This window comes from Dermacentor albipictus, chromosome 7 (assembly GCF_038994185.2).
Source record: "Dermacentor albipictus isolate Rhodes 1998 colony chromosome 7, USDA_Dalb.pri_finalv2, whole genome shotgun sequence".
Classification (NCBI taxonomy): domain Eukaryota; kingdom Metazoa; phylum Arthropoda; class Arachnida; order Ixodida; family Ixodidae; genus Dermacentor; species Dermacentor albipictus.
In genome coordinates, this window is record NC_091827.1 from 132,694,970 (window position 1) to 132,721,492 (window position 26,523).

General features: G+C 47.7%; 1 protein-coding gene across 3 annotated transcripts in view; it reads right to left on the reverse strand.

Moving 5' to 3' along the window:
• LOC139048167 (isoaspartyl peptidase/L-asparaginase) overlaps positions 1-26,523 on the reverse strand; it is a 470,184-nt gene that overhangs the window by 309,453 nt on the left and 134,208 nt on the right. For 2 of the 3 annotated variants that reach the window (XM_070522725.1, XM_070522722.1), the window contains exon 1: positions 9,767-9,886. The exons of the other annotated variant lie outside the window; for it this stretch is intronic. The gene's annotated coding sequence lies outside the window, so the exon portion shown is untranslated. Of the gene's footprint in view, positions 1-9,766; positions 9,887-26,523 lie in introns of those variants that run through there. 3 annotated transcript variants of the gene reach the window in all.

The window sequence follows — 26,523 nt, forward strand, 5'->3', positions numbered from 1 at the left end:
TTTAGCCTCGCTTAAGAGTTTCCTTATTGCCGTCATCTCTCTCATCATTTTCTGATTCATTTCTTTTAGTTCTGCATTTTCGTTCTTAAGTCTTTCTATTTCACGATCCCTACTTTGCTCTGGGGGTGGGTCACAAAGCATGGCACTTACCGGATCAGTACGCGCGTCGTCGGCCCAGATAAGTCTTGTCTTATTGGTGTCCTGGTGAGGCAGCCTCTTGCCCGCTATAGCCGTTCCCTTGACTTTGTCGGCCCACGTGGAACCGTTGCTTCCTTCCCCGGGTTTCGATGCAGCCTGTTGACTGCGATCTCTTGATCCGGATTGCGCCCTGGACTGGGATCTGGATCCTGGTCCGGATCTGGACACGCTTCTTCCCCGGGAGCGTGAGCGACTGCGGGACCTAGACCTGCCGCGGGACCTTGATCTCGGCGGCGGGTCGTTATGGTCCTTGTTGACGTTGGTTGCTAGTGCTCTTTCGTTTCTCCGTTTTCTGACCACGTATGGAGTTGTATAGCGCTGCTTACACATTTTGTCCGCCGTTGGGTGTGGGCCACCACACAGTTCACACCTGGGTTGGCACTTATGTTCGTCAGTCGGATTCACTGCACCACAGCCTCGGCATATTCTCTCTTGCGGAAACGGGTACACGTCAGCTCTATGACCGAGCCGACCGCAAGCGTAGCATACGTCGACTTGTTTCTTGTATAGTGAGCACCTTACAAGGACAGGGCCGTATCTGACGAAATTTGGAACCTTGTGTCCATCAAAGGCGATGATCACCGTACCAGTATTCTTGATTCGTTTAACGGCGAGAGCCAAAGGGTTTCTTGGATTGACTATGTTCTTCTCCAGCTCTGCCGGACCATCTGCTGCGTCAATGTTCCTTATCACTCCTTTGCACGTGTTGTGAGGTGCAGCCTCATATGCATTGATCTCGAAGCTGCATCCATCCAGGTTAATTGACCTTATTCTCACATATTTCTCAGCATTCTCTCGTTCCGGCATACTCGCCACAATTATGTTTTGATTGACGTTCGGGCATATGATGTCTGATGCAATGTGGTCCGAGCTCAGACCAGCTGCTTGAACAATGGTTTTACCTATCTTGGTGGAGCCAATCTTGCTAATATTTAGTCCGCCGCGTGGTCGGAGTATAATTTTAAAGTGATCTTTAGCACCTGATCTGATAGATCCTGATTGATCTAGCTCCTGCTGAATTCCCGCTAACACCGGATCTGGTCAAAATTCGCCTAGAAACTGCTGCCTGCCATCCGTACTCTTCGGTACACTCGTCGGGAGGTAGTTCCTCCCCTTCCATCATGACTTGCATGTCTTACTCGCCTCGAATGGCCACACTCAGGCGGCACCTGGCCTAGCGCGGCGGTGGCGATGGCAGCTCGAAAAAGTCTCTTAAGATGCGAAAAGTCAACCCACCGTAGAAATCCTGGTGTCGCCATGATCCTCTCGATGCTAAGCGTCGATTTATGTAAGCGAACCTAGGGTACACTCTGATTAACGGGTCAAAACCGACGTTGAAAGCGGGAGCCGATCTTTCTCCATGTTCTTCGATGCTTCTTCTTCTTCTTCCCCATGCACCGGGAGTCACATATCGTAACGCAAGGTGCTCCATACGCGCACAAATTTCCAAAGGCGCGGCGGGTGGGCTTGTCGCGGCATCTCGCTGAGGCCGCGGAATCGGGAGCGCTTGGATCTCAATTCTGACACTTTATGGATATATAGTTCTAATAAACGTTTGATGCGAAAGGTGCATTGATATTTTCAAAGTCATACTTTAGATTTTCAATTCTGGTACATTGTGGGCTTAATGTTGTTATAAACATTTGACGCCAAAGGTGCATTGACTTTTCTAAAGTCTTAGATCGGAACATGCAACGAGACAAGCCAAATCAACACACTTTCAGAGAAGTTGACAAAACACGCCGCGAGATACGATGAGACGAAGCATTGTGGTGGTTCATTTGTGCCATCATGTCGCATAAAAAAATTAAAATTAAATTATTTGGTTTTACGCGCCCAAACCCACTTTCTGATTATGAGGCACGCCGTATAGCGGGGGACTCTGGAAATTTCGACCACCTGGGGTTCTTTAACGTGCACCTAAATATAAATACACCGGTGTTTTCGCATTTCGCCCCCATTGAAATGCGGCCGCCGTGGCCGGGATTCGATCCCACGACATTTTTTTTTTTCACCTACGCCAAAGCATCCATGTCAAGACATTAGAGCCAGCCAGGGTAACTACGTTCTCATTTATTTTTCTACTTTGTCTTTTATTCGTGAGGACACATTGAGCCTCTTAATTTCTTTTATTCTCGCAACCCTACCCGCGGGCTGGCAGGGCCAGCCAGGGCGCATGCGTTTTTCTTGTGTTGATCCGAAACCACCGCGCGGCGTACTTCGGTGCGCGTGTGGTTTTCTCTGGCCGAGTGAATTTTCGCCTGGCAGAGTTTTGGATGCCTTCTGGCTAGCAGACGAGAAAAAGAAACAATGGTCGCTCACCACCATCACTGTGAAGACTTCACAGATTACACCGTGTTCGCTTGAGCGCAACCTCACCTGAAAGTCTTGTCTCGCCGGTGTAAAATACCGAGCACTATGCGTATGGTTCTCGGTCGACCAAGCGTCTCACGTTTTCTTCGATATTCATTCGGTAGTCACATTAGGTGCTCAAAGTAGGCACTGGATTGTCATACTCTCCTTTGCGTTTTTTTTTTTCATTTCGTTGTCCCCGCCCCGCAAAAGGAAAAAAAAAAGATACATTGTTGCGGCGCAGCGAATTGTCGCATGGTGACAGTTTGTTATTTCTTTTGCGGAAAGTAATCGGCCACGGCACGCTTCGGTTGCCGGATACTATTATTATATTGTGATAGCAATTATATGAAGATTCCAGGTGCATTCCTGCTGTCGCCGTCGCCCTCATGCTTCGTATGAAGTCTCAAGGCAATAACGTCGTGACCGTGCGCAGCATGCTGTATGTGCGAGTGAAAGAGTAGGGGGGGGGGGGGGGGTGGAATGGGTGAGCTGACGATGGTGGCTCAGCCTTGTGTACACAAAGGAGAAAAGCGGGGAGGAAGCGTGCCGCCTTTCTTCGCGCGCGATACACCGGGTGCAGTGGATGGAATGGGGGCGGGATCTAGGATTCTGTGAATCTGTGATTGCGCTACATGTTTATTCGCCTTGTTTGACGCAGTATATACAGTGACTTTTTCTTAGATACGTAGATTTATTGGAAACTTATACGAATATTGAAATACCTTGTTGCGAGGTTTTGTGTATACGTGCAGTGACCTTTCTTTCCAGTGACACTTTTTTGCCCTTTATATATCAAGCATTTGTATATTCCATGGAATCTTCGCATTTCTCATGAACGAGGGCGAGTTAAATGAAAGTGAGCCTACCCATCCCGCGCAATAATGGTTTGCTTCATTATCTGCGAGGCATGCGCGTAGCACACAGGCATCTTTCATTTACAAAAGTGACGCATAGCTGTGAGGGTAAATGTTCTGTAATACTCTCATACACTGGATTGAACATGGTTGCGTGACGTAATGGACACTTCAGAAGTTGAACAGCGGAATGCCGTGAATGTTTTGAGAGCTGAAGGTGTTTCCCAAAAGGAAATTATCCGCCGTAGGGCAGCCGTGTACGTCGAACATTACATTTCATTGGCCACTGTGAAGCATTGGAGCAAACGGTTGAAAAAGGACGTGAAAGTTGAAAAGACGATCCAAGACCGGGTCAAAGCCATCGTGCAGTCACCCCCAACACAAGTGCAAAAGTTGATGAGCTGATGAGACAAGAACAGAGGATAAACATCGATGAACTGGCAGAGCGTGTGAACATGAGTCGCGGTTCGGTTCACACCATAATTCATGAACATCTCGGTCATCGGCTCTTATGTGCGCAATGGATACCCAAGATTTTGAACCACCGCCAGAAGGCTGTGCGCTACCTTGACTCATCTGATCCGGTATCACAATGAGGGTGACGACTTCTTCTCTGCAATTGTGATCGGGGACGGACCATGTTGCCACTACTACGAGCCTGAAACACGACAGCAAAGCTTACAGTGGAAACATTCGAATTCACCGCCCCCAAAGAAAGCAAAGGCCATCATTTCCGCCGGAAAGGTGTAGTTAACTTCTTTTTTTTTCGACCGGCAGGGGCTATTACTGATAGAATTTTCTAAAGTCGGAGAGACTATCAATCGTTTCCGATATTGTCAAACGCCGGATCGGGTGCGCGGGGCAATCAAGAACGAACGACGTGAAAAATTGACGAATGGGGTCATCTTGTTCCACGACCTGGCTATGGTGTTGGGCTGCTGAGCACGAGGTCGCGGAATCGAATCGCGGCCACGGCGGCCGCATTTCGATGGGGGCGAAATGCGAAAACACCCGTGTGCTTAGATTTAGGTGCACGTTAAAGATACCCAGGTGGTCGAAATTTCCGGAGCGCTCCACTACGGCGTGCCTCATAATCAGAAAGTGGTTTCGACAATAAAAACCCCATAATTTATTTTTAATTTTTCCACAATGCTCATCCTCACGTCGCTGATGTGGTTAATACAAAACTGGCAAAGTTCAAATGGGAAACGCTGCAACATCGGCCATACAGCTAAGACCTGTCGCCTTGCGACTTCCACCAATTGGGGCAAGTGCAAAAAACAGCTTAAGGGAAACAGATTCGCGTCGGACGATGACGTGAAAGAGTCAGTTGCAGATTTCTTGAAGCAGCAACCTAAGGAGTTTTATGAGACGGGAATCACCCGACTCGTTAGTCAATGGGATAAATGTCTAAATGCTCATGAAGACTACTTTTAAATTAGGTACCCCGTTTGTCATATATTTGCACTGGCTCACTTTCATTTGACTCGCCTTGTATATTTTGCAGAACGAATTTATATAGGTGCCCTCTTCTCTGTTGGGACAATAATTTAGGTGCAATTAGTCACGATACACGACCGGTGAATGCTGCTCCTGCGTAATACATTGGAATAAATGACAGTGTAATTTATTCCAATGTAAACAAGGTTGTTGAATGACAAAGTTTCATTAACATATTTGTCCTCAACTTGTTCATTTCATGGCCTTTACATTTTTCATATCAGTGGCATGCACTGCTTTGCATGTTTCGAACTGATATAGTTCTAAGGTTTGTGTGACATTTTCTTTACTTATTAAATAGGCAAAAACATGGAAGCATTGATATCAGTTATTTTGAGCACAATTTCTGGCACATACGAGTATATCTTCTTATATAAAAAATACATATATTACTTATTTTGGCAGTGCGTAGCATTCAAGAATTCGTTTGCAGCATCTTTGGCAATAGCAATGCAGTTATTATTCATGCATTTGATCTCTCGGCAAATTGTTTAACAGGAATCTTTAGCTCGGGCCAAACTCCAACGCGGTCTATTCAAATAAATGCAAAACGCAAAAACGCTTTTCTGGGATAACCCCTGGATCACTTTTAATGAATTTTGTTGAATTTGAGAGAGTTAGCTTCTAGTATCTGTTGGGCAGGGAGATACGATCTCTCCAATGCTATTCACAGCGTGTTTACAGGAGGTATTCAGAGACCTGGATTGGGAAGAATTGGGGATAAAAGTTAATGGAGAATACCTTAGTAACTTGAGATTCGCTGATGATATTGCCTTGCTTAGTAACTCAGGGGACCAATTGCAATGCATGCTCACTGACCTGGAGAGGCAAAGCAGAAGAGTGGGTCTAAAATTTAATCTGCAGAAAACTAAAGTAATGTTTAACAGTCTCGAAAGAAAGCAGCAATTTACAATAGGTAGCGAGGCACTGGAAGTGGTAAGGGAATACATCTACTTAGGGCAGGTAGTGACGGGGGATCCGGATCATGAGACGGAAATAATCAGAAGAATAAAAATGGGCTGGGGTGCGTTTGGCAGGCATTCTCAGATCATGAACAGTAGGTTGCCGTTATCCCTCAAGAGGAAAGTGTATAATAGCTGTGTCTTACCAATACTCACCTACGGGGCAGAAACCTGGAGGTTTACGAAAAGGGTTCTACTCAAATGGAGGACCGCGCAACGAGCTATGGAAAGAAGAATGATAGGTGTAACGTTAAGGGATAAGAAAAGAGCAGATTGGGTGAGGGAACAAACGCGAGTTAATGACGTCTTAGTTGAAATCAAGAAAAAGAAATGGGCATGGGCAGGATATGTACTGAGGAGGGAAGATAATCGATGGTCATTAAGGGTTACGGACTGGATTCCAAGGGAAGGGAAGCGCAGCAGGGGGCGGCAGAAAGTTAGGCGGATGAGATTAAGAAGTTTGCAGGGACGGCATGACCGCAATTAGTACATGACCGGGGTTGTGGGAGAAGTATGGGAGAGGCCTTTGTCCTGCAGTGGGCGTAACCAGGCTGATGATGATGATGATCTGTTGGAAGTGGAAGTTCGATTTAGGGCCTGAATTATGTTTAAAATATTTTGAAAAATTTGAAAGTGCGAAAAAATAGACGCACTTCGTTTACAAACTAACAGCTCTTCATCAAAAACAGATATGGCGGATCTTCAAACGGCATCTATTATAACAGTCAAAGCGGACAAATTCGGTATGTCCATTTGTATCTTACGTGAATCATTTACGTGGTGCACAAGGGTTCTGCAAAAGCCGTATTTCGATAATGCTAAATTGCTTGAGATTTTAGTAACAAATCAACTTTGTCCGCTGTAGATGTACTATTAGATGCGAATCACAGAATTGTGACATTATTTTTCATTTTTGAGTTCAGAGTTTTAAACATGATAGTTTAGTTTTCCGAAAATTTGAGATTTGTGCCAATTTTAATAAAAAGTTGACAACCTAAATAAAAAATTTCGAAACCAGAAGACAGTAGAATTTAAGTTTTTAAATGAAACAAACCTGATCACATTTTGTGCAGTGGTTGCCGAGAAAAACTAATTCACCTTCTACATGTATTTAGATAGGAGCATCCGAGATAAAGGTTCCTCTTGAGGAGGACGCCAAGCTGCAACGTGAGCCCCCGCCCCCTGAACGAAATTTCTGGCTACGCCACTGTTCTGTACGTGTTGCTACACTGGCACATTTGTTAACTCCATAGAAGCATTGTTTGCCTCTGTGTCTAACGGGAAAAGAGGAGACAGTGCATTCGGTACAGCAACATAAACAACCGCCTCGCTCAGTAAACAAGTGGGCGCGTGTGCCGGGGACAGTTATTTCTAATAATACTTTATGGCACGCGCAAACTGTATGATGAAGTTAAAAGAAAAGCGAGAATCAGTAATAACATATAATAATATATGTGTCTAGATCACAGTTGCCGTTGTTTAAGTGTCTTGGTCGCTCATATTGACTCCTCTCAGGTTGGAACAGCGCAGCGCATATGCATACATATGTTTGCTACGTTTTGACATTATGTCATCTCAGCGATGCGCCGTTTCCACAATATCCCACGCTAATAACAATCTATGGCTGTAGATGTCGACATAAACAAGTGCACCACTTTGGCAAATCCGACGCAGAAGGCTGCGCTCGAAAACGTCGTGAATATGCTAAACTTCTAGAGAATGTGCAGAAGGAATAAACAAGCCCCCTTCTCGAGCAGACATCAGCGACGACAAATTTCAAGGTAGCGACGCCGCCAGACGTGCCCAGGCGGCGCTGCGGAAAAACCCATCACCAGCGCCCCCATTTCCAGCATAGACCACAATGAACCCTTCTCTTTCGTTTGTGTTGAGGCACGGTTTCCTAAAAATCAAGGACCTGGAAAGCTTCTTCTGCCCATCCACGCAAGCTCAGCAGGGCGAAGTACGAGTACAATATCAAATAAAGTCTCAAGTGTTATTTCGGCGTGCTGCAACTCGCAAGTACAGAGAGCATCAGATTTGTCTATAGGCATATCAGCATAAAAATCTAAGCATTTCAAATTGGTTCATATTGAATATGTCCTGAACACAAGACTTAAGTATCTCCTATATTTTTATGTATTTTATCGTAATGTTTTGTCTCGCAATTATTTACAGAGAGTAAATCCTTTCCTAGCCTTTTCCAGGGCAGCAAAGAGAAAACGTTTTCCAAGGCAGCAAACAGCGTGCGATCGTAGCGAAAGTAAGCTTCCTACAGCGACTACGCGCCGCACCTTTCTTTCTCGCAGGATCTACAGCATCGCTCAGTACCTTAATTTGAACTTTTCGCAGACGCTTCGGGCAACAAGCGCGCACAAATAAATGTAAATAAACGCGACATCTTTTTTCTTTACACACGTGCGTTACTTCGCAATTACTCATCCAGCGCTCTTACAGCAAATTTATTGCTCACATTTGAAAAACGCAGTCAAACAGGCTCAGCACATTCCGAAGCGTGCTTGTTGTATCGGCGCAGGACATACAAAATACCGAAATTAGAAATGAGCTCGCGATATAACGATGCTCTAGAACAGGATTTTGAATTCATAAACGAACCAAAATGTTTCGTTAAACTGACCTGCCAAATCTCTCCGTTCCACTTGTTGAGTCAAGCGGAGGCGGACGTCTGTTAAAACGTGGAGATATCAATGGCACATAAGCAGGATGGTTCGCAACGTTTTTTTTTGTTTCTGTTACCAACGAAATGGTGGCTGCAGATTCTTGAGTTTTCGCTTCGTTACCACGGTCCTCCGTCAGGGCTACGCAAAACAATTACAGAAGAACAAAATTGTCGCACTTTCTGATGCGAGCCGCCGTGTTGTGGGGAATGCAAGTAATCCGATTACCCCACAGGTTGAACGGCCCGTATACAGCGCTCTCGCCTTTCCCCTTCATATGATCACGATGGAAATCGGTAAAACTGAACGTTGTTATTCCGTCCTTCACGTTCATGGCAATTTGCAACACAACAGTAGCGTCGATTGCGGCGTTTTTTCGTAGCGCGCGGAGCTATCGCGGTTGCCGTCGTTTCCACCATCAGTCTGGAGTGAGCCAGCAAGCGCGTTATGGCAGTTCAGCGGCGCGTCCGGCTAGCGTAGAAATTCATAGCTCTCTATCTGGGTGTTAAATGCGCAAAACACTCGCAATATTTACCAAAATCTAGTCAAATCGTTGTTTCGCAGTCGCTAGCTGCATAGGCAACTTAGCAAGGGAGTCGGGCTTCGCACTACTCAATTACTTCCTCTTCGCAACGGCAGGTGGCGCTACACGTCTTGCAAAACTCTAGAGTCTGACGTCCATCGGTCGCACTGTTGGCACAACAGCGCACCTAGAAGTGTCGAGTGCTGCACGAGTTCCAGGAGCGTCATGCAGCCCCGGAGAAGCCATTAATTAATCGCGATTCACGGAACACACAACCGACGCACACTCAACATGTAGGCACAGGCACACACACCAACCGGCGAAAGCCCCGGCCAAAGCGCTTCCAACGGCGTGCGGCAGAGGGCAGCACAGGAACAAGGCGGTCGCCGCTGCATTTCAGCCTCGCCTTGATGACCTACGCGAATGGACCTTGATTTGGTCGCGCGAAGGCCCGTTTCGTCGTTCGTCGCTATCGCGCGTAATACTGCTCCAGTCAGGTTTGGGTTATAAAAAAAAAAGTACTGCGAGCCGGGGAACAGCATACCTGCCCGCAGCGACGCGGTGGCATTTACATGAGTACGCTGCATCTGCTCCGTTTCTTGCGGCCTCAGCAGTCGCGCAAGACAGCACCAGGTTACGCGCAGCCTCGGTTCATGTTCCCGAAAAATAAGGAAAGGGCTTCAGCGAACAGCGGCTCACCTTTTCTTGCCGTGTGAAGGTCAGCGGGGAGTGCAGTTGGGCTTATCGGCTCGGCGTCTGCTGTCAGGCGAGAGCGGCACGAGAACGGCCACCTGCCAGTGTTGCCTGCTGCACAACTAAAGCCCGTAGCGTTGACGGGAAGCTTGCGCACGCGGTCAACTAATTTACTACGACATAACGATATGTTAATAATATAAATATAAAGTATATTTCAACTAACCACATGTGTCGACGACTAGGAGGGAGGAAGAACAAACAAGCTTTTGAAAAGTCACCCTCCCACCCTCTTTTGAAAGCAGACACGCTGGGAAATTCAAGAAAACAACAGCTGAGGCCAAAGCTTATTCGTAATTAATATATTGCCAACGGAAGTAATGCTTTTAATATTACATATCCCTTGCTTGGGCAATCAGGATTGTCCTTCGTGCATCGACGCGCTGTAGCGGGCAACGCATGCCCTATACGGGCAGTTCTCGACATCACAAATTTTAACTTGCGCTTCTTGCATTATGCCCAGTTTTTTTCAGACGGCCTAATCAAATTTGAAAAATCAAAATCATATTGCAATATTGATGCGAAAGTGTCAAATGGCCCACAGAGCGAAAAAGCCGACATCTTACGCATTACGACATGAAATCGTTGAATTATCTAATACGAGAACTATTGAATCTGTGCAGAGATTATCCACATAGCATTGCAGTTTGTCTCTTCATCGTTAAAAACAAATCAATCATATTACAGGTCTGACGGTCGGATTTCATTGTGCAATCAGGAATTATCCTAGATGTGTTGGTAGAAACGAACTGCTCGAATGTGCAGAACCATTGTAATGCCATTACAGCACTGAGCTGACCTTTTCTGTCAGCGTGTGTTCTGACATTCTGTCGATGTCATTTTCAGGTTGTTGCTACATAAGAGTTACAATATTGCTTGTTCCCAGACAGGAGCGAAAACAGCAGAGATTTCGTATTTAGAGATGAATGGGAATGTTCTTTTGGGTGATGCTTACCCAAAGTTGGAACTGTCGGTTATTTATGTGCTTTGAAAATAATGACTATATAAACACTCGCTCTCTCCCAGTTTCTATGTGTTATATAAGGCACTTCGTTGATATTCCCCGTTTTGTCGCTAAACAATGTGCAAAGCACATTGTTTATAGTTAGTTGAAGTAGAAAGCTTGTCTTGTGTAACTAGTGAAAAATGTTTATTCTATGTAGGTTCATTACAACCTTTGAAGAAACTTACGTATTGAAGAGTTGCGAGACGTCACTCTACCACCATTGGAAATGTTTCCCACACCCCTAAAGCAACTGCACTAGATGCGAACTTCAAATTCGTTGCGAAACCTTTAGGTTCCTGCTTTAAATGAAAGCCTTGCAAAGTATTACTGAACTCTCGTTTTCCCTATTTCCGCGCATCATACGAGGCTCGTAGTTTGTTTCCCCGATGCCCTTGGCAAACTACAAAAAATGACCCTCGTTCACATGTGGGGAAAAATGGGAGCCTCGTATAAGGTAACAAGCAGGCAACGTCTAAACAGGTGGCTTAAATGCGTGCCTTTGCAAAAGGCTATGTATGCAGATAGTACGGAGCATTATTAGTGTGTTTTACGAGAAGCATAAAACTTAGACTGCTGCCCTGGCATAATTACAACGACAACCGAGGTCAAATTTTGCGTACAAAAAGGATACGCGACGCCAGGTTTGTGTGCGATGTTAAATGAGCATTGATCAAATACATCTTCTGCAAAGCAAGTGCTCAAGAGGGTCGTGTTGCCGTTATGAAGCTGTTTCCCGAATTCTTAAGAGAAATCTGCACTTAAGGAACTTTATACTTGGAAGAAATGGGCGCATCTTAAACGCAGTGCGTCAGGAAGTTTTAAAGTTTCTGGTTTATTTAGAAGCGTTACGGACAATTATTGAACCATCGCTATGTTGTTTTTTATGCTTGATATATTGGGTTCGCCTGGAGTCCTCAATGAACTAATCCTAATTAAGACAGCAAGCTGAGCGATGGTGACTAAACATAATGTTACGGTGAAGAGAAGGAAGAAGTTGAATTAGACTAGAGGAAGACGAAGTCTGGCAGTTCCCTGAACGCCATATACTTCTGTTGTAAATATACATTATTGAATTATACTAGAGGAAGACGAAGTCTGGAAGTTCCCTGAACGCCATATACCTCTGTTGTAAATATACATTATTTACACATTTGGTGGATGGTGCGGGGTACAATCACGGAACTTCGCAGCGGACGTCATCTACCTGCCGCCGCAATGGCAAATCAAGCGACACAAGCGACAACGCCTCAGCAGCCCTGGCCAACGGTCATCCTCACTCATCCGCGAGACCCAGGGACACATTGTGGCACGAACAACGCCGACGTCGAGGACTGGCTTACGATGTACGAGCGAGTGTGCGACAACAACAGGTGGGATCCAACAATGATGCTAGCAAACGTAATATTTTATCTAAGAGGAACTGCGAAGCAAATGGTACGACACACAGGAAGCTGACCTAACGAGCTGGGATGTTTGCAAAAAAGAAATGCGAGACCTGTTTGGCAGACCTGTCGGTCGTCAGCTGGCAGCAAAAAAAGAACTTGCGTGCCGCGCCCAGACGTCCACAGAATCCTATGTCATGTACATACAGGATGCGCTGGCCCTCTGTCGCAAGGCTGATAACAACATGACCGAGGCAGACAAGATTGGTCACATACTGAAAGGCATTGCAGATGATGCCTTCAATCTCCTGATGTGCAAAGATTGTGCCACTGAGGATGCAACTATAAAGGAGTGCCGGCGCTTCGAACAAGCGAAGGGCCGGCGCGTCGCTCAAACTTTCGACCGATTGCCCAATACCGCCGCGGTTCGTTCAGCCCACAGGACCGGAAGATATCACGCGCATCGTTCGCCGTGAGCTTGAGGCCATGGCTCCAGCTCCAGTTCATTCGGACTGTCGGGAAAGCGTGCCCCTATCTCCCTTATACAAGCCGTCGTTCGGGAGGAAATAGCAAGTTTGGGCATTCCATCTTTCTGCTGGGTCCGCCATACAAAGACCTACCAGATTTCTCCGGCCACTCGCTCCCAGACGTAAAGCTTTCCGGCACTCCGTCGCAACCCAGCTGATTCGCGCACAGCGGATGATAAACCAATCTGTTTTAATTGCTCCGGTATTGGACACATCGCCCGTCATTGCCGCAACCACTGGTCGTCGCCTCCTCGATGGTCGTCTCCGCGTCACTACCGCCAAGCACCAGACAATCATACTTTGTCGCCCTATACGCCGACTAGGAACATCAACGCCGCTAGTGTTCTACCAAGATCCAGCCACTCCCCGTCTCCGCAAGGTCGTAGGTCCCGTTCGCCTCACGTTCACCGCTCTTCGTCCCCTTCTGCAACCGGTCGCTTCGCTTCGGGAAACTAGGCGGTGCAGCTCCCGGAGGTGAAGCTGCAACTCCGACCCAGCCCACAGATCCTCTGCTGACCCTGCCTACATGTGGAAACCTACTGGACATTGAAGTTGATGACGTCCCTGTTAGATCTCTCGTGGTACAGGAGCGCAGTTTTCAGTTATGAGCGCTGCTCTCCACCGAAGGCTCAGAAAGGTTCTGACACCCGCCGTACCGGGCACTGTGCGAGTCGCCGATGGGAGTACTTCACCTGTCCTTGGAATTTGCACAGCACGTGTGACCACTGGGGGCCATTATACCGTTGTTCTATTTATCGTCCTTGAACACTGTCCGCACGACCTAATTCTCGGCCTCGACATCCTTTCTAAACACTCTGCCCAAATTGACTGCTCCGCAGGTGTTGTACAGTTGGATCTGCCGCTTCCTGCTGACGCAACAACTTGTGCTTCACACCGCTTATGTTCTGCTGAGTTTGCAAGGCTGTCTCCACCACCACCATCATCATCATCATCATCATCATCAGCCTGGTTACGCCCACTGCAGGGCAAAGGCCTCTCCCATATTTCTCCAACAACCCCGGTCATGTACTAATTGTGGCCATGCCGTCCCTGCAAATTTCTTAATCTCATCCACCCACCTAACTTTCTGCCGTCCCCTGCTACGCTTCCCTTCCCTTGGAATCCAGTCCGTAACCCTTAATGACCATCGGTTATCTTCCCTCCTCATTACATGTCCTGCCCACGCCCATTTCTTTTTCTTGATTTCAACTAAGATGTCATTAACTCGCGTTTGTTCCCTCACCCAATCTGCTCTTTTCTTATCCCTTAACGTTACACCTATCATTCTTCTTTCCATAGCTCGTTGCGTCGTCCTCAATTTGAGTAGAACCCTTTTCGTAAGCCTCCAGGTTTCTGCCCCGTAGGTGAGTACTGGTAAGACACAGCTATTATACACTTTCCTCTTGAGGGATAATGGCAACCTGCTGTTCATGATCTGAGAATGCCTGCCAAACGCACCCCAGCCCATTCTTATTCTTCTGATTATTTCTGTCTCATGATCCGGATCCGCAGTCACTACCTGCCCTAAGTAGATGTATTCCCTTACGACTTCCAGTGCCTCGCTGCCTATTGTAAAGTGCTGTTCTCTTCCGAGACTGTTAAACATTACTTTAGTTTTCTGCAGATTAATTTTTAGACCCACTCTTCTGCTTTGCCTCTCCAGGTCAGTGAGCATGCATTGCAGTTGGCCCCCTGAGTTACTAAGCAAGGCAATATCATCAGCGAATCGCAAGTTACTAAGGTATTCTCCATTAACTTTTATCCCCATTTCTTCCCAATCCAGGTCTCTGAATACCTCCTGTAAACACGCTGTGAATAGCATTGGAGAGATCGCATCTGCCTGCCTGACGCCTCAGGCTCAGGCTGTAACACAAGCGGCTACAAATGTCCTCCTGACGCCCTGCCCCCCCGTACCCGATGGCGAGTACGTCGTGTCGCCGCTTACTGACGTGGTTTTTTCGCGCAATATTGCCCTGCCGAGCACCTTAGTCCGGATCCGCGAAAACTGCACTAGCGTGCCCATCCTCAATTTTGGATTTTCGTCGCATGTGCTGCCACACGGTATCGCCATAGCGCATATCATTCCTTTGGAAGAATTTGAGGTTTCTTCTCTGACCTCTTAATCCTTCCTCAGTACCAACGAACCTTTGTCACCCACTCCTCCGTACTAGACGCCCGCGGACGATGTTTCTACGATCATCGCCCCTGGCCTTCCTTCCGAGCAAACAGCAGCTCTTCGTCACCTCCTGTCATCTTATCGGGACATCTTTGATTTGGACGACCGTCCACTTGGCCAGACATCTGTTGTGACGCATCGCATCAACACCGGTGACGCCAGCCCCATTCATACGCGGCCATATCGTGTCTCCGCAACAGAAAGGGCCATCATACAGAAAGAGGTAGACAGGATGATGGACAAAGACATCATTGAACCTTCCAGTAGCCCGTGGGCATCACCGGTTGTCGTAGTAAAGAAAAAAGACAACTCGTGGCGCTTTTGCGTTGACTGCCGTCACCTCAACAGGATAACAAAGAAGGATGTTTATCCCCTGCCTCGCATTGATGACGCTCTTGACTGCCTTCACTAATCCCAACACTTTTCATCAATTGACCTCCGCTCCGGCTATTGGCAGATTAGCGTCGATGAGATGGACCGCGAGAAAAGAGCCTTCGTCACAACGGACGGTCTGTACCAATTTATAGTCATGCCGTTTGGATTATGCAATGCGCTAGCTCCATTCGAGCGAATGATGGACTCTCTTGTGCGGCTTGAAGTGGTCTACATGCCTCTGCTACCTCGACAATGTGATTGTGTTTTCGCCGAACTTTTACAGCCACCTGCGGCGCCTCACAACCATACTCTCCGTGTTTCGCAGGGCTGGCCTTCAGCTGAACTCCTCCAAGTACCATTTCAGTCACCGTGAAATTAACATGCTCGGCCATCTCGTAAACGCAGCTGGAATCCAGCCTGATCCACAGAAAGTTCACGCCGTGCGAAATTTTACTGTACCTTGTTCAACAAACGATGTCCGTAGTTTTCTGGGCTTATGCTCTTATTTCCGGCGATTTGTGAAAAATTTTGCCGACATAGCTCACCCTCTCACTGGCCTTCTTAAGAAAGACGTCTCTTTCTCTTGGGGACAACGCAGGAGAAAGCCTTCTCTACCCTGATTGAGCGGCTTACAACTTCCCCAATTCTGTCACACTTTGACCCTTATGCGCCCACTGAAGTACGGACTGACGCGAGTGGTCATGACATCGGCGCTGCCCTCGCTCAGCTTTAACAGGGCCAAGACGGTGTCATCGCTTACGCTAGCCGCCTTCTTTCCACGGCCGAGCGAAATTACTCCATTACTGAGAGAGAATATCACGCGCTCGTATGGGCGGTCGCGAAATTTCAGCCGTACCTTTTCGGTCGGAGCTTCTGCGTCATAACCGATTATCACACCCTCTACTAGCTCTCCTCTTTGAAGGACCCAACTGGACCCACGTTGGGCACTGCGTCTACAAGAATATACATTTTCTATTATGTATAAGTCAGGGCGCCTGCATAAAGACGCTGACTGCCTGTCCGCAATACCGTGGATCAACCGGACGATACCGATGCAGACTCGGACATCAGTGTTCTATCCCTCTCCGGCTTCCTCCATATTGGCGACGAGCAACGCAAAGATCCTGTTCTTCGAACACTTATGGAACGCCTAAGCTCGCCCAACGACCCGTCCCTCCAGATGTTCACCTTGCGCGATGGAACTTTATACCGTCGTAGCATTCGTCCTGATGGCCCGGAGTTCCTCCTAGTCGTTCCCAAGCACCTTCGACTCGCCGTGCTCAAGCAATTTCACGGTGCTCCTACTGCTGGACATCTGGGCATCACTCGTACATACGACCGCCTACGGCGCCGCTTCTTCTGGCCCAGCATTTATCGCTCTGTGCGCCGTTATGTCGCTTCTTGCGACCTGTGTCAGCACCGGAAGATGCCTGCTATGCCTCCCGCTGGTTTGCTGCAACCAATAGATATCGCTACAGAGCCCTTCTTCCGTGTGGGCCTAGACCTCCTGGGCCCCTTTCCAATTTGCATCAAAGGAAACCAATGGATTGCTGTAGTAACAGATTATGCCACGAGATATGCCATCGCACGAGCGCTACGCGCTACAGATGTCGCCGACTTCTTACTATACGACGTCATCCTGCACCACGGCGCCCTTCGCCAGTTGCTGACGGATCGCGGCCGCTACTTTCTATCGAAGGTCGTCGGTGATCTGTTGCGCTCCAGTTCTACAGAACACCAGATTGCTACCGCCTACCACCCTCAAACGAACGGCCTCACCGAGCAACTCAACCGCACGCTAACTGAAATGCTGGCCATGTAGGTTTCCGACGATCACCGCAACTGGGACGTCGCTTTACCGCACATAACTTTCGCATACAACTCGTCCCGTCATGACACTGCCGGATTTTCACCATTTTACCTGTTGTATGGCCGCGACCCCACCTTGCCCTTTGACACGTAGCTACCTTCCACAGTACAATCACCCAGCACTGGTTACGCTCGCGATGCTATTGACTTAGCCGCCCAGGCCCGAGAAGTCGCCCGTTATCGCCTCACAGTCTCGCAAGCTTCACAAAAGCGACGCTAAGACCTTCGGCACCGAGACTCCCATTTTTCACCTGGTTCCCTTGCCCTTCTCTGGACGCCTTCACGTCGCGTCGGCTTGTCGGAAAAACTACTTTCCCGTTATTCTGGTCCGTACCAGATCTCACGCCAACGGTCCGACGTGACATACGAGATCGCCCCAGTCGGACAGCCTTCAGTGCCTCCCAACGTCACTAGCGATGTTGTTCACGTCGTCAGGCTCAAGCCCTATGTCGCCCCATTAAGTGAGGCTCTATAACTTGCACCGGGACGGAGCTACTCCGCCGGGAGGGCGATGTTACGGTGAAGAGATGGAAGAAGTTGAATTAGACTAGAGGAAGACGAAGTCTGGCAGTTCCCTGAACGCCATATATTGTAAACCTCTATTGTAAATATACTAGGGGTGTGCGAATATTCGAAATTTCGAATGCGTATCGAATATTTTCCTTATTCGAAGCGTATTCGATTCGAGAAATGCATATTCGGAAATTCCCGAATATTCGAAGAGGGCCGAATAACGGTAGAAACGGCGAATATTCTGACAGACGGAATAATTGAGCAAGTAACGAATTATACGCTTGCTCCGCATTCTCCTCAGAACATGTTTATTCACTGAGAACTTCGCATGACCCGCTCATTATTTGTATGCTCTGTTTCAGTCTATCTGCATGACGCCGGTGGGGCACGATCAGTTTCAGTTTCTTTTTACCAAGCTTCATTCTATGGCTCTTTCATAACCATATATGATGTCCTTTAGGGCTCTGTCTCTATATGCGATAAAATATGTATCCCAAAAGTGTTACCTGGACAATCTTTAGATGTTTGGAAATTAAAAAGAAAAAGAAATATGTCCGAGGCGAACGTTGCATCGCCATCGACGACTGCCGCCTTGTGTTCCCGCTTTTCTCGAGTAATCGCCGGCTCTTTGCTACCTGCTGCGCTGCTTCTCCGTGAGACAAACGCAAAACACGCTAACTTCGCCAGTGCGCTATTTGCAACTATCTCAGTGCTTATACAGCCCTCGATCGAGCGTGTTCTCCAAGGATGGCATCAACTGCAGATGACGAGCCACCGAGCAAGCAAGAAAAGAATAAGAAGTCTCCTTTGGCGGCACTGCACAAAGCTCTCGCCATCGACAGCTCGGTGCAAGTCGTGCGATCATGCTCTTAAAATGCCAACGGGAACAACCACTACTATTCAAAATCACATGAAACAGCACCCTCTGTTGATGGAAGAGCGCAAAAAAGAGTCCGCCACGAACGCTCCGTTGAAGAATCAACCGACACTGGATGATATACTGATCAGCAGATATAGCCGTCATTGTCTCAGAAGAAAGGAAACGCGCTTCACCAGAATGTGGCAGCCGTTCATTTCTTCACCATTTCTGCCACATCAGTTCAAAGCACTGGTTGAAGCAGCCATACAGTCGTGCTACAGTCGGCCATCTCGAACAAAATTGTCGCGTGTGCTCGTCCCGCGCATGTACAACGACACAACAGCAAAGGTACGACACGAGCTGCTAAAAGCACTTGAACACGGAACAAGCACTTTCGCTATTACGAGCGATGTCTGGACGTAGCGTGCCAACGAGAGTTTTGTAAGCCTCGCGCGTCATTTTCCTGCGGTGAAGTTCAACATGAAAAAGTCCACTTTGAACATGCGACATATGCCGGAGAGTGACACGGCTGTGAACATAGCTGCGTCATTGGAGCAGCTATGCACCGACTCTGAGGTACCAATCAACTGCGTGAAGTACATCGTGACGAACAGCGGCCGCAACATCCGAGCGGCTGCCAGGAGACTGCCTTGGCTCCAGCGAGCCTGCTTTGCGCACACTCTGCCCTGATCAGTGATCAGCAATGAAATGTCGTGTACTCCGGCAATCAACAGACCCTGCAAGAAGGCGAAAACGATTGTAGGGCACTACAAGCATAGCCCTAGCGCACAGAAAAGACTGAACGATCTGCAGACGTAGCTGAACAAAGACGTGCTCTATGTTGTGCAGGATGTTGACACAAGATGGAGTAGTCAGTACCTCATGCTCTCAAGGCTCCTTGAACTCTGAGAGTCCACCAGACTTGAGCTCACCCTTTCGGACACGAGCGTAGATACCTTTAACTCTGCAAAGTGAAGAGATGCAGGAGAGTTTTTGGAGGCATTGAAGACCTTATTTGACGCAACTGTGATTTTAAGTGCTGGAAAGTACCCCTCATTGTCATGTCAAAATCCAATTATTTTTGAAATGCTGCATTGTATCGCAGATTGCAAAGGCAACTCAGCGTTTGCTAACAATCTCGCAAAATGTATCAAGATTCGTTTTGCTGAGTGCGAATTTGACGAAGTGGCCAACCTGGCCATGTTTCTTGCTCCACGCTTTAAGGACATAGTTCATCAGGCGTCTGGTCAGATGATCTGGCTGAAAGACATTATAATAAGGGAGCTCCAGGCAGCTGGCGTAGAACCCAGTGAGGACACTGCCATGCCAGCGTCGAGTTCGTGTCCGCTGGTGGTATCCACTGTATGCAAAGCTTTTGACGGTCTACTGATGAACAAGGAGAACGCACGTTTCACATCTGCCTCTGTTACAGAATATACGGAAAAGCTTCTTCTCGAAAGGGGCAAGGATCTTTGTGAGTGGTGGCAGTCCATTGGCCGCTGCATGTACCCGCTTTTAAGTACACTCACCCAGAAGTACTCTGCCATCGCTGCCACCTCAGTTCTAAGTGAAAGTCTTATCTAGCGCTTAAAATGCTGTCACAGTGCATACAGAGCGTTTGCTTTCTGAACATGTCGAGCAGTTAATTTTCCTTCATGATAACCACTAACAAGTGCATTACTTGACTGAGAGCATTACCTGTCATTACCTGAGCGCATTATCTGTAATGAGTGTCTTTTTAACCTGCAGCAGCCTTGTAAAATTCAATATTATCTTTAACAAGGGCTATAAAGCTATTGTCACCACGTTTTGCAAATTTCTAATTCTACATACATATTCGATATTCGATTCGATATTCAAAGACAGTTTCTTGCCTTATTCGTATTCGATTCGTATTCGAAAATTTCATTATTCGCACACCCCTAAAATATACATTATTTTATACTCGTGGGCCTGCTTTCTCCCTGCAACAATATTTCTAGGGGTGGGCAGCGCAAGCCGAACGAAACGAAGTGGGCGATACGACCGCTCGTATCGGCCACTTTGCCTCTCGTCTGGGTCGCGCTGCCCACATCTAGGGAATATGAACTAAGCAGTATCTTTATGTTTGCTAACAGGAAGGACCAGGAAATGCGCGATGTGTGTAGGAAAGTTAACTGGGTGGATAAATAGGGTTTTGGTAGCACATAATCTATGCACGTGCTTTAGAGCTTTATGAGTAAGTGTGACGAGAGGTACAGAATTTATCCCGCTGCCCTGGCAGAGCTAGAACTGTCACTGAGATCAAATTTAGCGAAAACGGGTGGAACGCTATGAGCGCAAAGTACGATATGTGTGGGTGTATTAGTGGCTTTTTTTTTTCTTCTTAACAAGTGCTCGAAAGCGTTACATGTGGGCAAGGTCCCAGACCTAGCAATCAATTACGGGCAACCTTTTAAAGGATGCGATATAATTACAGGAAACTCAAACTCTTACTGCATGAGCGAAACAGCTTCGCTGAAATTGGGCTGAACTTCTCCATCTGCAGTTTGTTTTTTCTTTTGAATATTACAAGCGGTTTACGTTGATTGTACTTTGTTGTACGTAATAGTTCTGAAGAAATCCGCAAGAAGGAGAGATGTAATTAATAAAGAGAATATTAGACATTTACTCAATCGAAGATGTTTATTTCTCTCTTAATTAATGTGCTTTCTTGTCTATAACCTCGACAGTACTATTGCCTAAACTAGTGAGAAATTTGTGGTATAGACAAACACCAAGGACTATTCTTTCCTTAATCATTCAGATTGTGTGTAGAAAATGTGTACTTTTATGCGCACTGAACTGCTGCTACTGTGCGAGGTCAGAAACTACGGTCAGGCGTCCATTCGGTTTCGTCCCTTCATCATCTTGAGATTGTATTATATAATTATATATCATTCATTATCATTCATTATCTTCATTATATCAATGAAATAAAATAATTGGTTAGTCTCCCATAGACCACCACGTGTGATTGATAATAAGGTCGATGTTGAATTGCAAAACGAATTAATGTGTGAATTAATATATATATATATATATATATATATATATATATATATATATATATATATATATATATATATTTGTTGTCACGTTTTGTTGTCACGTGGCGATTGGTTTTTACAATTCATTTCGGTCCGTTTTTATGCTTTGTATTTTAGATTATATGTTTGCAATCGCCATCGGTCTATACACGTATCAGCTATCCTTTGAACGATTCGGATGCATTTTTTTCGCCCATTTAATTCGTTTTTCATGTAAACGTATCTTCATTTGGTTGATAAGCACATGTATATTAACTGTACTTACACCATGCAATGTATTCTGATGAAGGCCGGACCCCGGCCGAAACGTCAATAAACCGCTTCATACACGCGTCTACTTCACTGTGAATATTTACCCGGACCCAGAACTGCTTCTTTTCTGGTATATATATATATATATATATATATATATATATATATATATATATATATATATATATATATATATATATATATATATATATATATATATATATATATATATATATATATATATATATTGTCGCCTAAAGGGACTTCGCTTCGCGTGTCCAGACGTGCACTGAATCCTATCTCACGTACATCCAGGACGTGCTCGCTCTGTGCCGCAAAGTGCATCCGAAGAGGTCCGAACCTGATAAGGTTGCACATGTCATTAAGGGCATAGCAGATTATGCCTTCCATCTCCTTGTCTTCAAGAATTCTTCCACTGTGCAAGCCATCATTACCGAATGCCGGCGGTTTGAAGAAGCCAAGAGACGCCTTCAACCACTTGACGTACCATCAGGACTATTTTTCCGTGTAGGTGTCGATCTTTCAGGCCCTTTTCCTACGTCTGCTTCGGGAAACAAGTGGATTGCTGTAGCAACAGACTACGCCACCCGATATACAATCACACGGGCTCTTCCGACAAGCTGTGCAACCGATGTCGCCAACTTCCTCCTAGAGAACGTCATCCTTCACCACGGCGTCCCTCGACAGCTCCTCACCGACCGAGGCCGCTACTTTCTAAAGTTGTCAATGACATTCTACACTCGTGCGCGACTAAACAGAAACTTGCTACTGCTTACCATCCACAAACGAACGGTCTAACCGAGCGCCTTAACCGCGCCCTTACTGACATGCTGTCCATGTATGTCTCCGATCACCATCGCGACTGGTACGTTGCGTTGCCGTTTGTTACTTTCGCCTATAATTCGTCTCGCCATGACGCCGCAGGCTTCTCTCCATTCTTGCTCTTGTTTGGCCGCGACCCCACGTTACCTTTAGACACCGTTCTGCCTGCTAGTCTGAATTCCACATCCGAGTACGCTCGTGAAGCCATCCTCAAAGCACAAGAAGCGCGCCATATTGCCCGACGTCGACTTGTGGAGTCGCAGGATAATCAGCGGCGCTTATATGATGCCTGCCATCGTGACGTCCATTACACACCGGGCACCCTGGTTCTCCTTTGGTCGCCGTCGGGACGCGTTGGCCTCTCAGAGAAGTTACTTTCACGCTACTCTGGCCCTTACCGTGTCTTGCGTCAAGTAACGGATGCCACGTACGAAATCGCCCCTCTTGAGCCCCTCTATATATATATATATATATATATATATATATATATATATATATATATATATATATATATATATAGGAATGAAGAAGAAGAGCACGAGAACAAGGCCAGCCGGATCGCCAGTGCTTGGCACGAGTGCGAGCCGTTCGGGCAACCAGCTGTTCCTGCTCTGCGTCACCTGCCTCCTCGGTTACGAACAGACGTTACCATCGGAACTGTTCAGTGCACCCATTACAATTGGTGGAAGGTGCTGGGTACTCAAGAACATCTACACCCTGGAACGCCGGTTTCGGACTCTGCCTCCCGTCATGCCTGACTCTCCCCAACCGACACCACCGACACCCCCGTTACCTGCTCTGGCGCTGTCCCGCAACGCTATCCAGCGGTTTTCAGCGGTACGGATGAACAGGACGTCAATGACTGGTTGGCTACGTACGAACGGGTGAGCTTGCACAATCGATGGGATGATACCGCCAAGTTAATTGTCGTCATATTCTACCTTGAGGGAGTGGCTCACCTGTGGTTTAAGAATCACGAAGCCGACTTTCAGTTCTGGTCCGCGTTCAAGACCAGTTTCGCTGCAGTTTTCGGTCGCCCTGCCGTCCACAAGTTGTGCGCCGAGCAGTGGTTACGAGGGCGAGCGCAACAACCCAGTGAAACATTCACCTGTTATATTGAAGAGGTTCACGACCTATGCAAACGTGTGGATGCGTCTATGCCGGAAAATGACAAATTGAAGCACATTTTGAAGGGCATCGCCAATGACATTTTCCAAGTGTTGATCGCCAAGAACCCGCGCACCGCAGCGGAGCCCATAAACTTGTGCCAAAGCTACGACGAGTTGAGGAGGCAGCGCGAGTTGACTAGGCGCCCCTCAGTGGCTGACGAGGCCCTCTCTTCCATGACAGCCTTCTCTGATCGTTCCTCCTTGCTCACACAAATCCAAGCTTTCGTGCGGGAGGAAGTTGCACGTCAGCTTTCTCTGCTACCCTTCGCTGAGCTACAGCAGCCACTGCCGCAACACCCTCCTACACAGCTCGCTCCTACTCTCCGGCGGGTTATTGAAGACCAAGTTGCTGAGGCTCTACCAATGCAGCATCAGCAGTACCCTGCCACCGCGCCACTTACTCACGCATCCCTCGCCGCGCAGCCCCCTCGTCAACCACTCGTTGCGCTACATCCTCGGCCGCCACCACCCGTTCATAGTCCCGTTCATCGACCTGCTCTTGCCTTTACTAATCCTTGGCGCACGCAAGACAACAGGCCCATATGTTATGCCTGCGGTATTCCCGGCCACGTTGCACGACTCTGCCGCCTCCGCATGTTGCACTCTGAGGAGTTTGTGTAGTCGCCTCCCTACGCCAACGTGCAGCCTTTCCACGACACTTATTTTAGTCGGCAGTCGAACAGGCCACCAGCCGAGCGCCCGGTCCTTACACGTCGTTCGCCTTCCCCGCGTCGCCGCTCGTTATCCCGCATGCGTCGGCGCCCTTCACCCACGCAAGAGGAAAACTAAGCGCCGCAGTTCAGGAGGCAAGAACTGCGTCACCATTGATCTGTACAAGTCCTCCATTGTCGCCTTCGAACGTTGTCGTTCTTAGTGTTGACGGCGTCCCTACCGTTGCGCTAATTGATACTGGAGCAGCCGTGTCTGTCCTAAACGAACGCCTCTCTCGCGCTTTACGAAAAGTTACGACGCCACTTTCTGGGTTTTCTCTTCGCACAGCAAGCGCGCAGCCAGTTCAGCCTTCAGCAGCATGCGCAGCTAGAGTTGTTATTCAGGGCGTTCTCTATATTGTGGAGTTTGTGGTTCTCCAGTCCAGTTCTCACGACGTGATACTTGGGTGGGACTTTCTTTCGCGAAATAACGCCGTCATCAATTGTGCACGTGCTGAAGTCGAATTATCGCCTCTGTGTGACGTGTCCCTCGTCGGCGCCACTTCTCTTACCGCTAAGCTAGTTCTTCGAGAAGATTACAAAGACGGCGCCGAATAAAACAACACACGAAGAAGTGGAACACGAGACAGCACGTAGGCGCCTACGTGCTGTCTCGTGTTCCCCTTCTTCGTGTGTTGTTTTATTCGGCGCCGTCTTTGTAATCATGCTTAACCAAGTAGCCCACCAACACATGCTCAGTTCTTCGAGAAGACATCGCCATACCACCGTACTCGTCTGCCATTGTTCCCGCCTTCTGTGGCGCTCTCTCTGGAGGCGCTGTCCTCTTCACTCCTTCAGAACTCTTCATGACCCGCAAAGACGTTCCCCTGCCTTTCGCCGCGCTTGACATTTCAGCCGGTTTCAGCGCCATCGTTGTCTGCAATCCGCTTCCTACAGTCCTGATGGCTCTTCGCGGCGAAGCACTTGGCCGTGTTCAGCCTATTGATGACATGTTTATAACCGACGTGCCGGATGCTTCGTATGCAGAGCTCACCGACTTCTGTGCACTTTCCACTTCTGCTCCGCCATCACCTGACTTATTCACACCTTTCATTGCCGATGACCTTACTTCCGAGCAGCGCTCCCAGCTTCTTCACCTGCTTGCCCAGTTCCGTTCTTCTTTTGATGTCGCTCAGCCTACTCTGGGTCGCACGTCAACCGTCAGCCACCACATCGACACTGGCTCCAACGCGCCATTGCGGCAGCGCCCATACCGCGTATCCGCCAAGGAGCGTCAGGTGATCAGTGAGCACGTGGACGACATGCTTCAGCACGGCGTCATTCGACCTTCCAATAGCCCGTCGGAATCACCGGTGATTCTCGTCACAAAAAAAGATTGTTCTATTCGGTTCTGCGTCGATTATCGCCGTCTCAATAAGATAACGCGCAAAGACGTCTACCCTCTACCGCGCATTGACGACGCTCTGCACAGCTTGCAAGGCGCTAAATTCTTCTCTTCGTTGGACTTACGCTCGGGCTACTGGCAGGTCTCGATGTCACCAGTTGATCGCCCTAAAAGTGCATTCGTTACGCCAGATGGTTTATGTGAATTTAATGTGATGCCATTTGGCCTGTGCAAGGCGCCTGCTACCTTTGAACGAATGATGGACAATATCTTGCGCGGCCTAAAATGGAGCACATGTTTGTGCTATCTCGACGACATCGTTGTGTTCGCCCTGATTTCAGCACACATCTTCTTCGCCTTAGGCAAGTTTTGACGTCCTTGACCAACGCAGGCCTGCAACTGAACCTGAAAAAGTGCCAGTTTGCCGCGCGCAAGCTCATGATTCTAGGTCACGTCGTATCACAAAACGGCATTTGCCCCGACCCAGCAAAACTTCGCGCCGTGGCAGAATTTCCGAAACCTAAGACACTCAAAGAAGTCCGCGCCTTCACCGGCCTCTGTTCTTAGTTCCGACGCTTTGTTCGCAATTTTGCCTTCGTTGTTCATTTT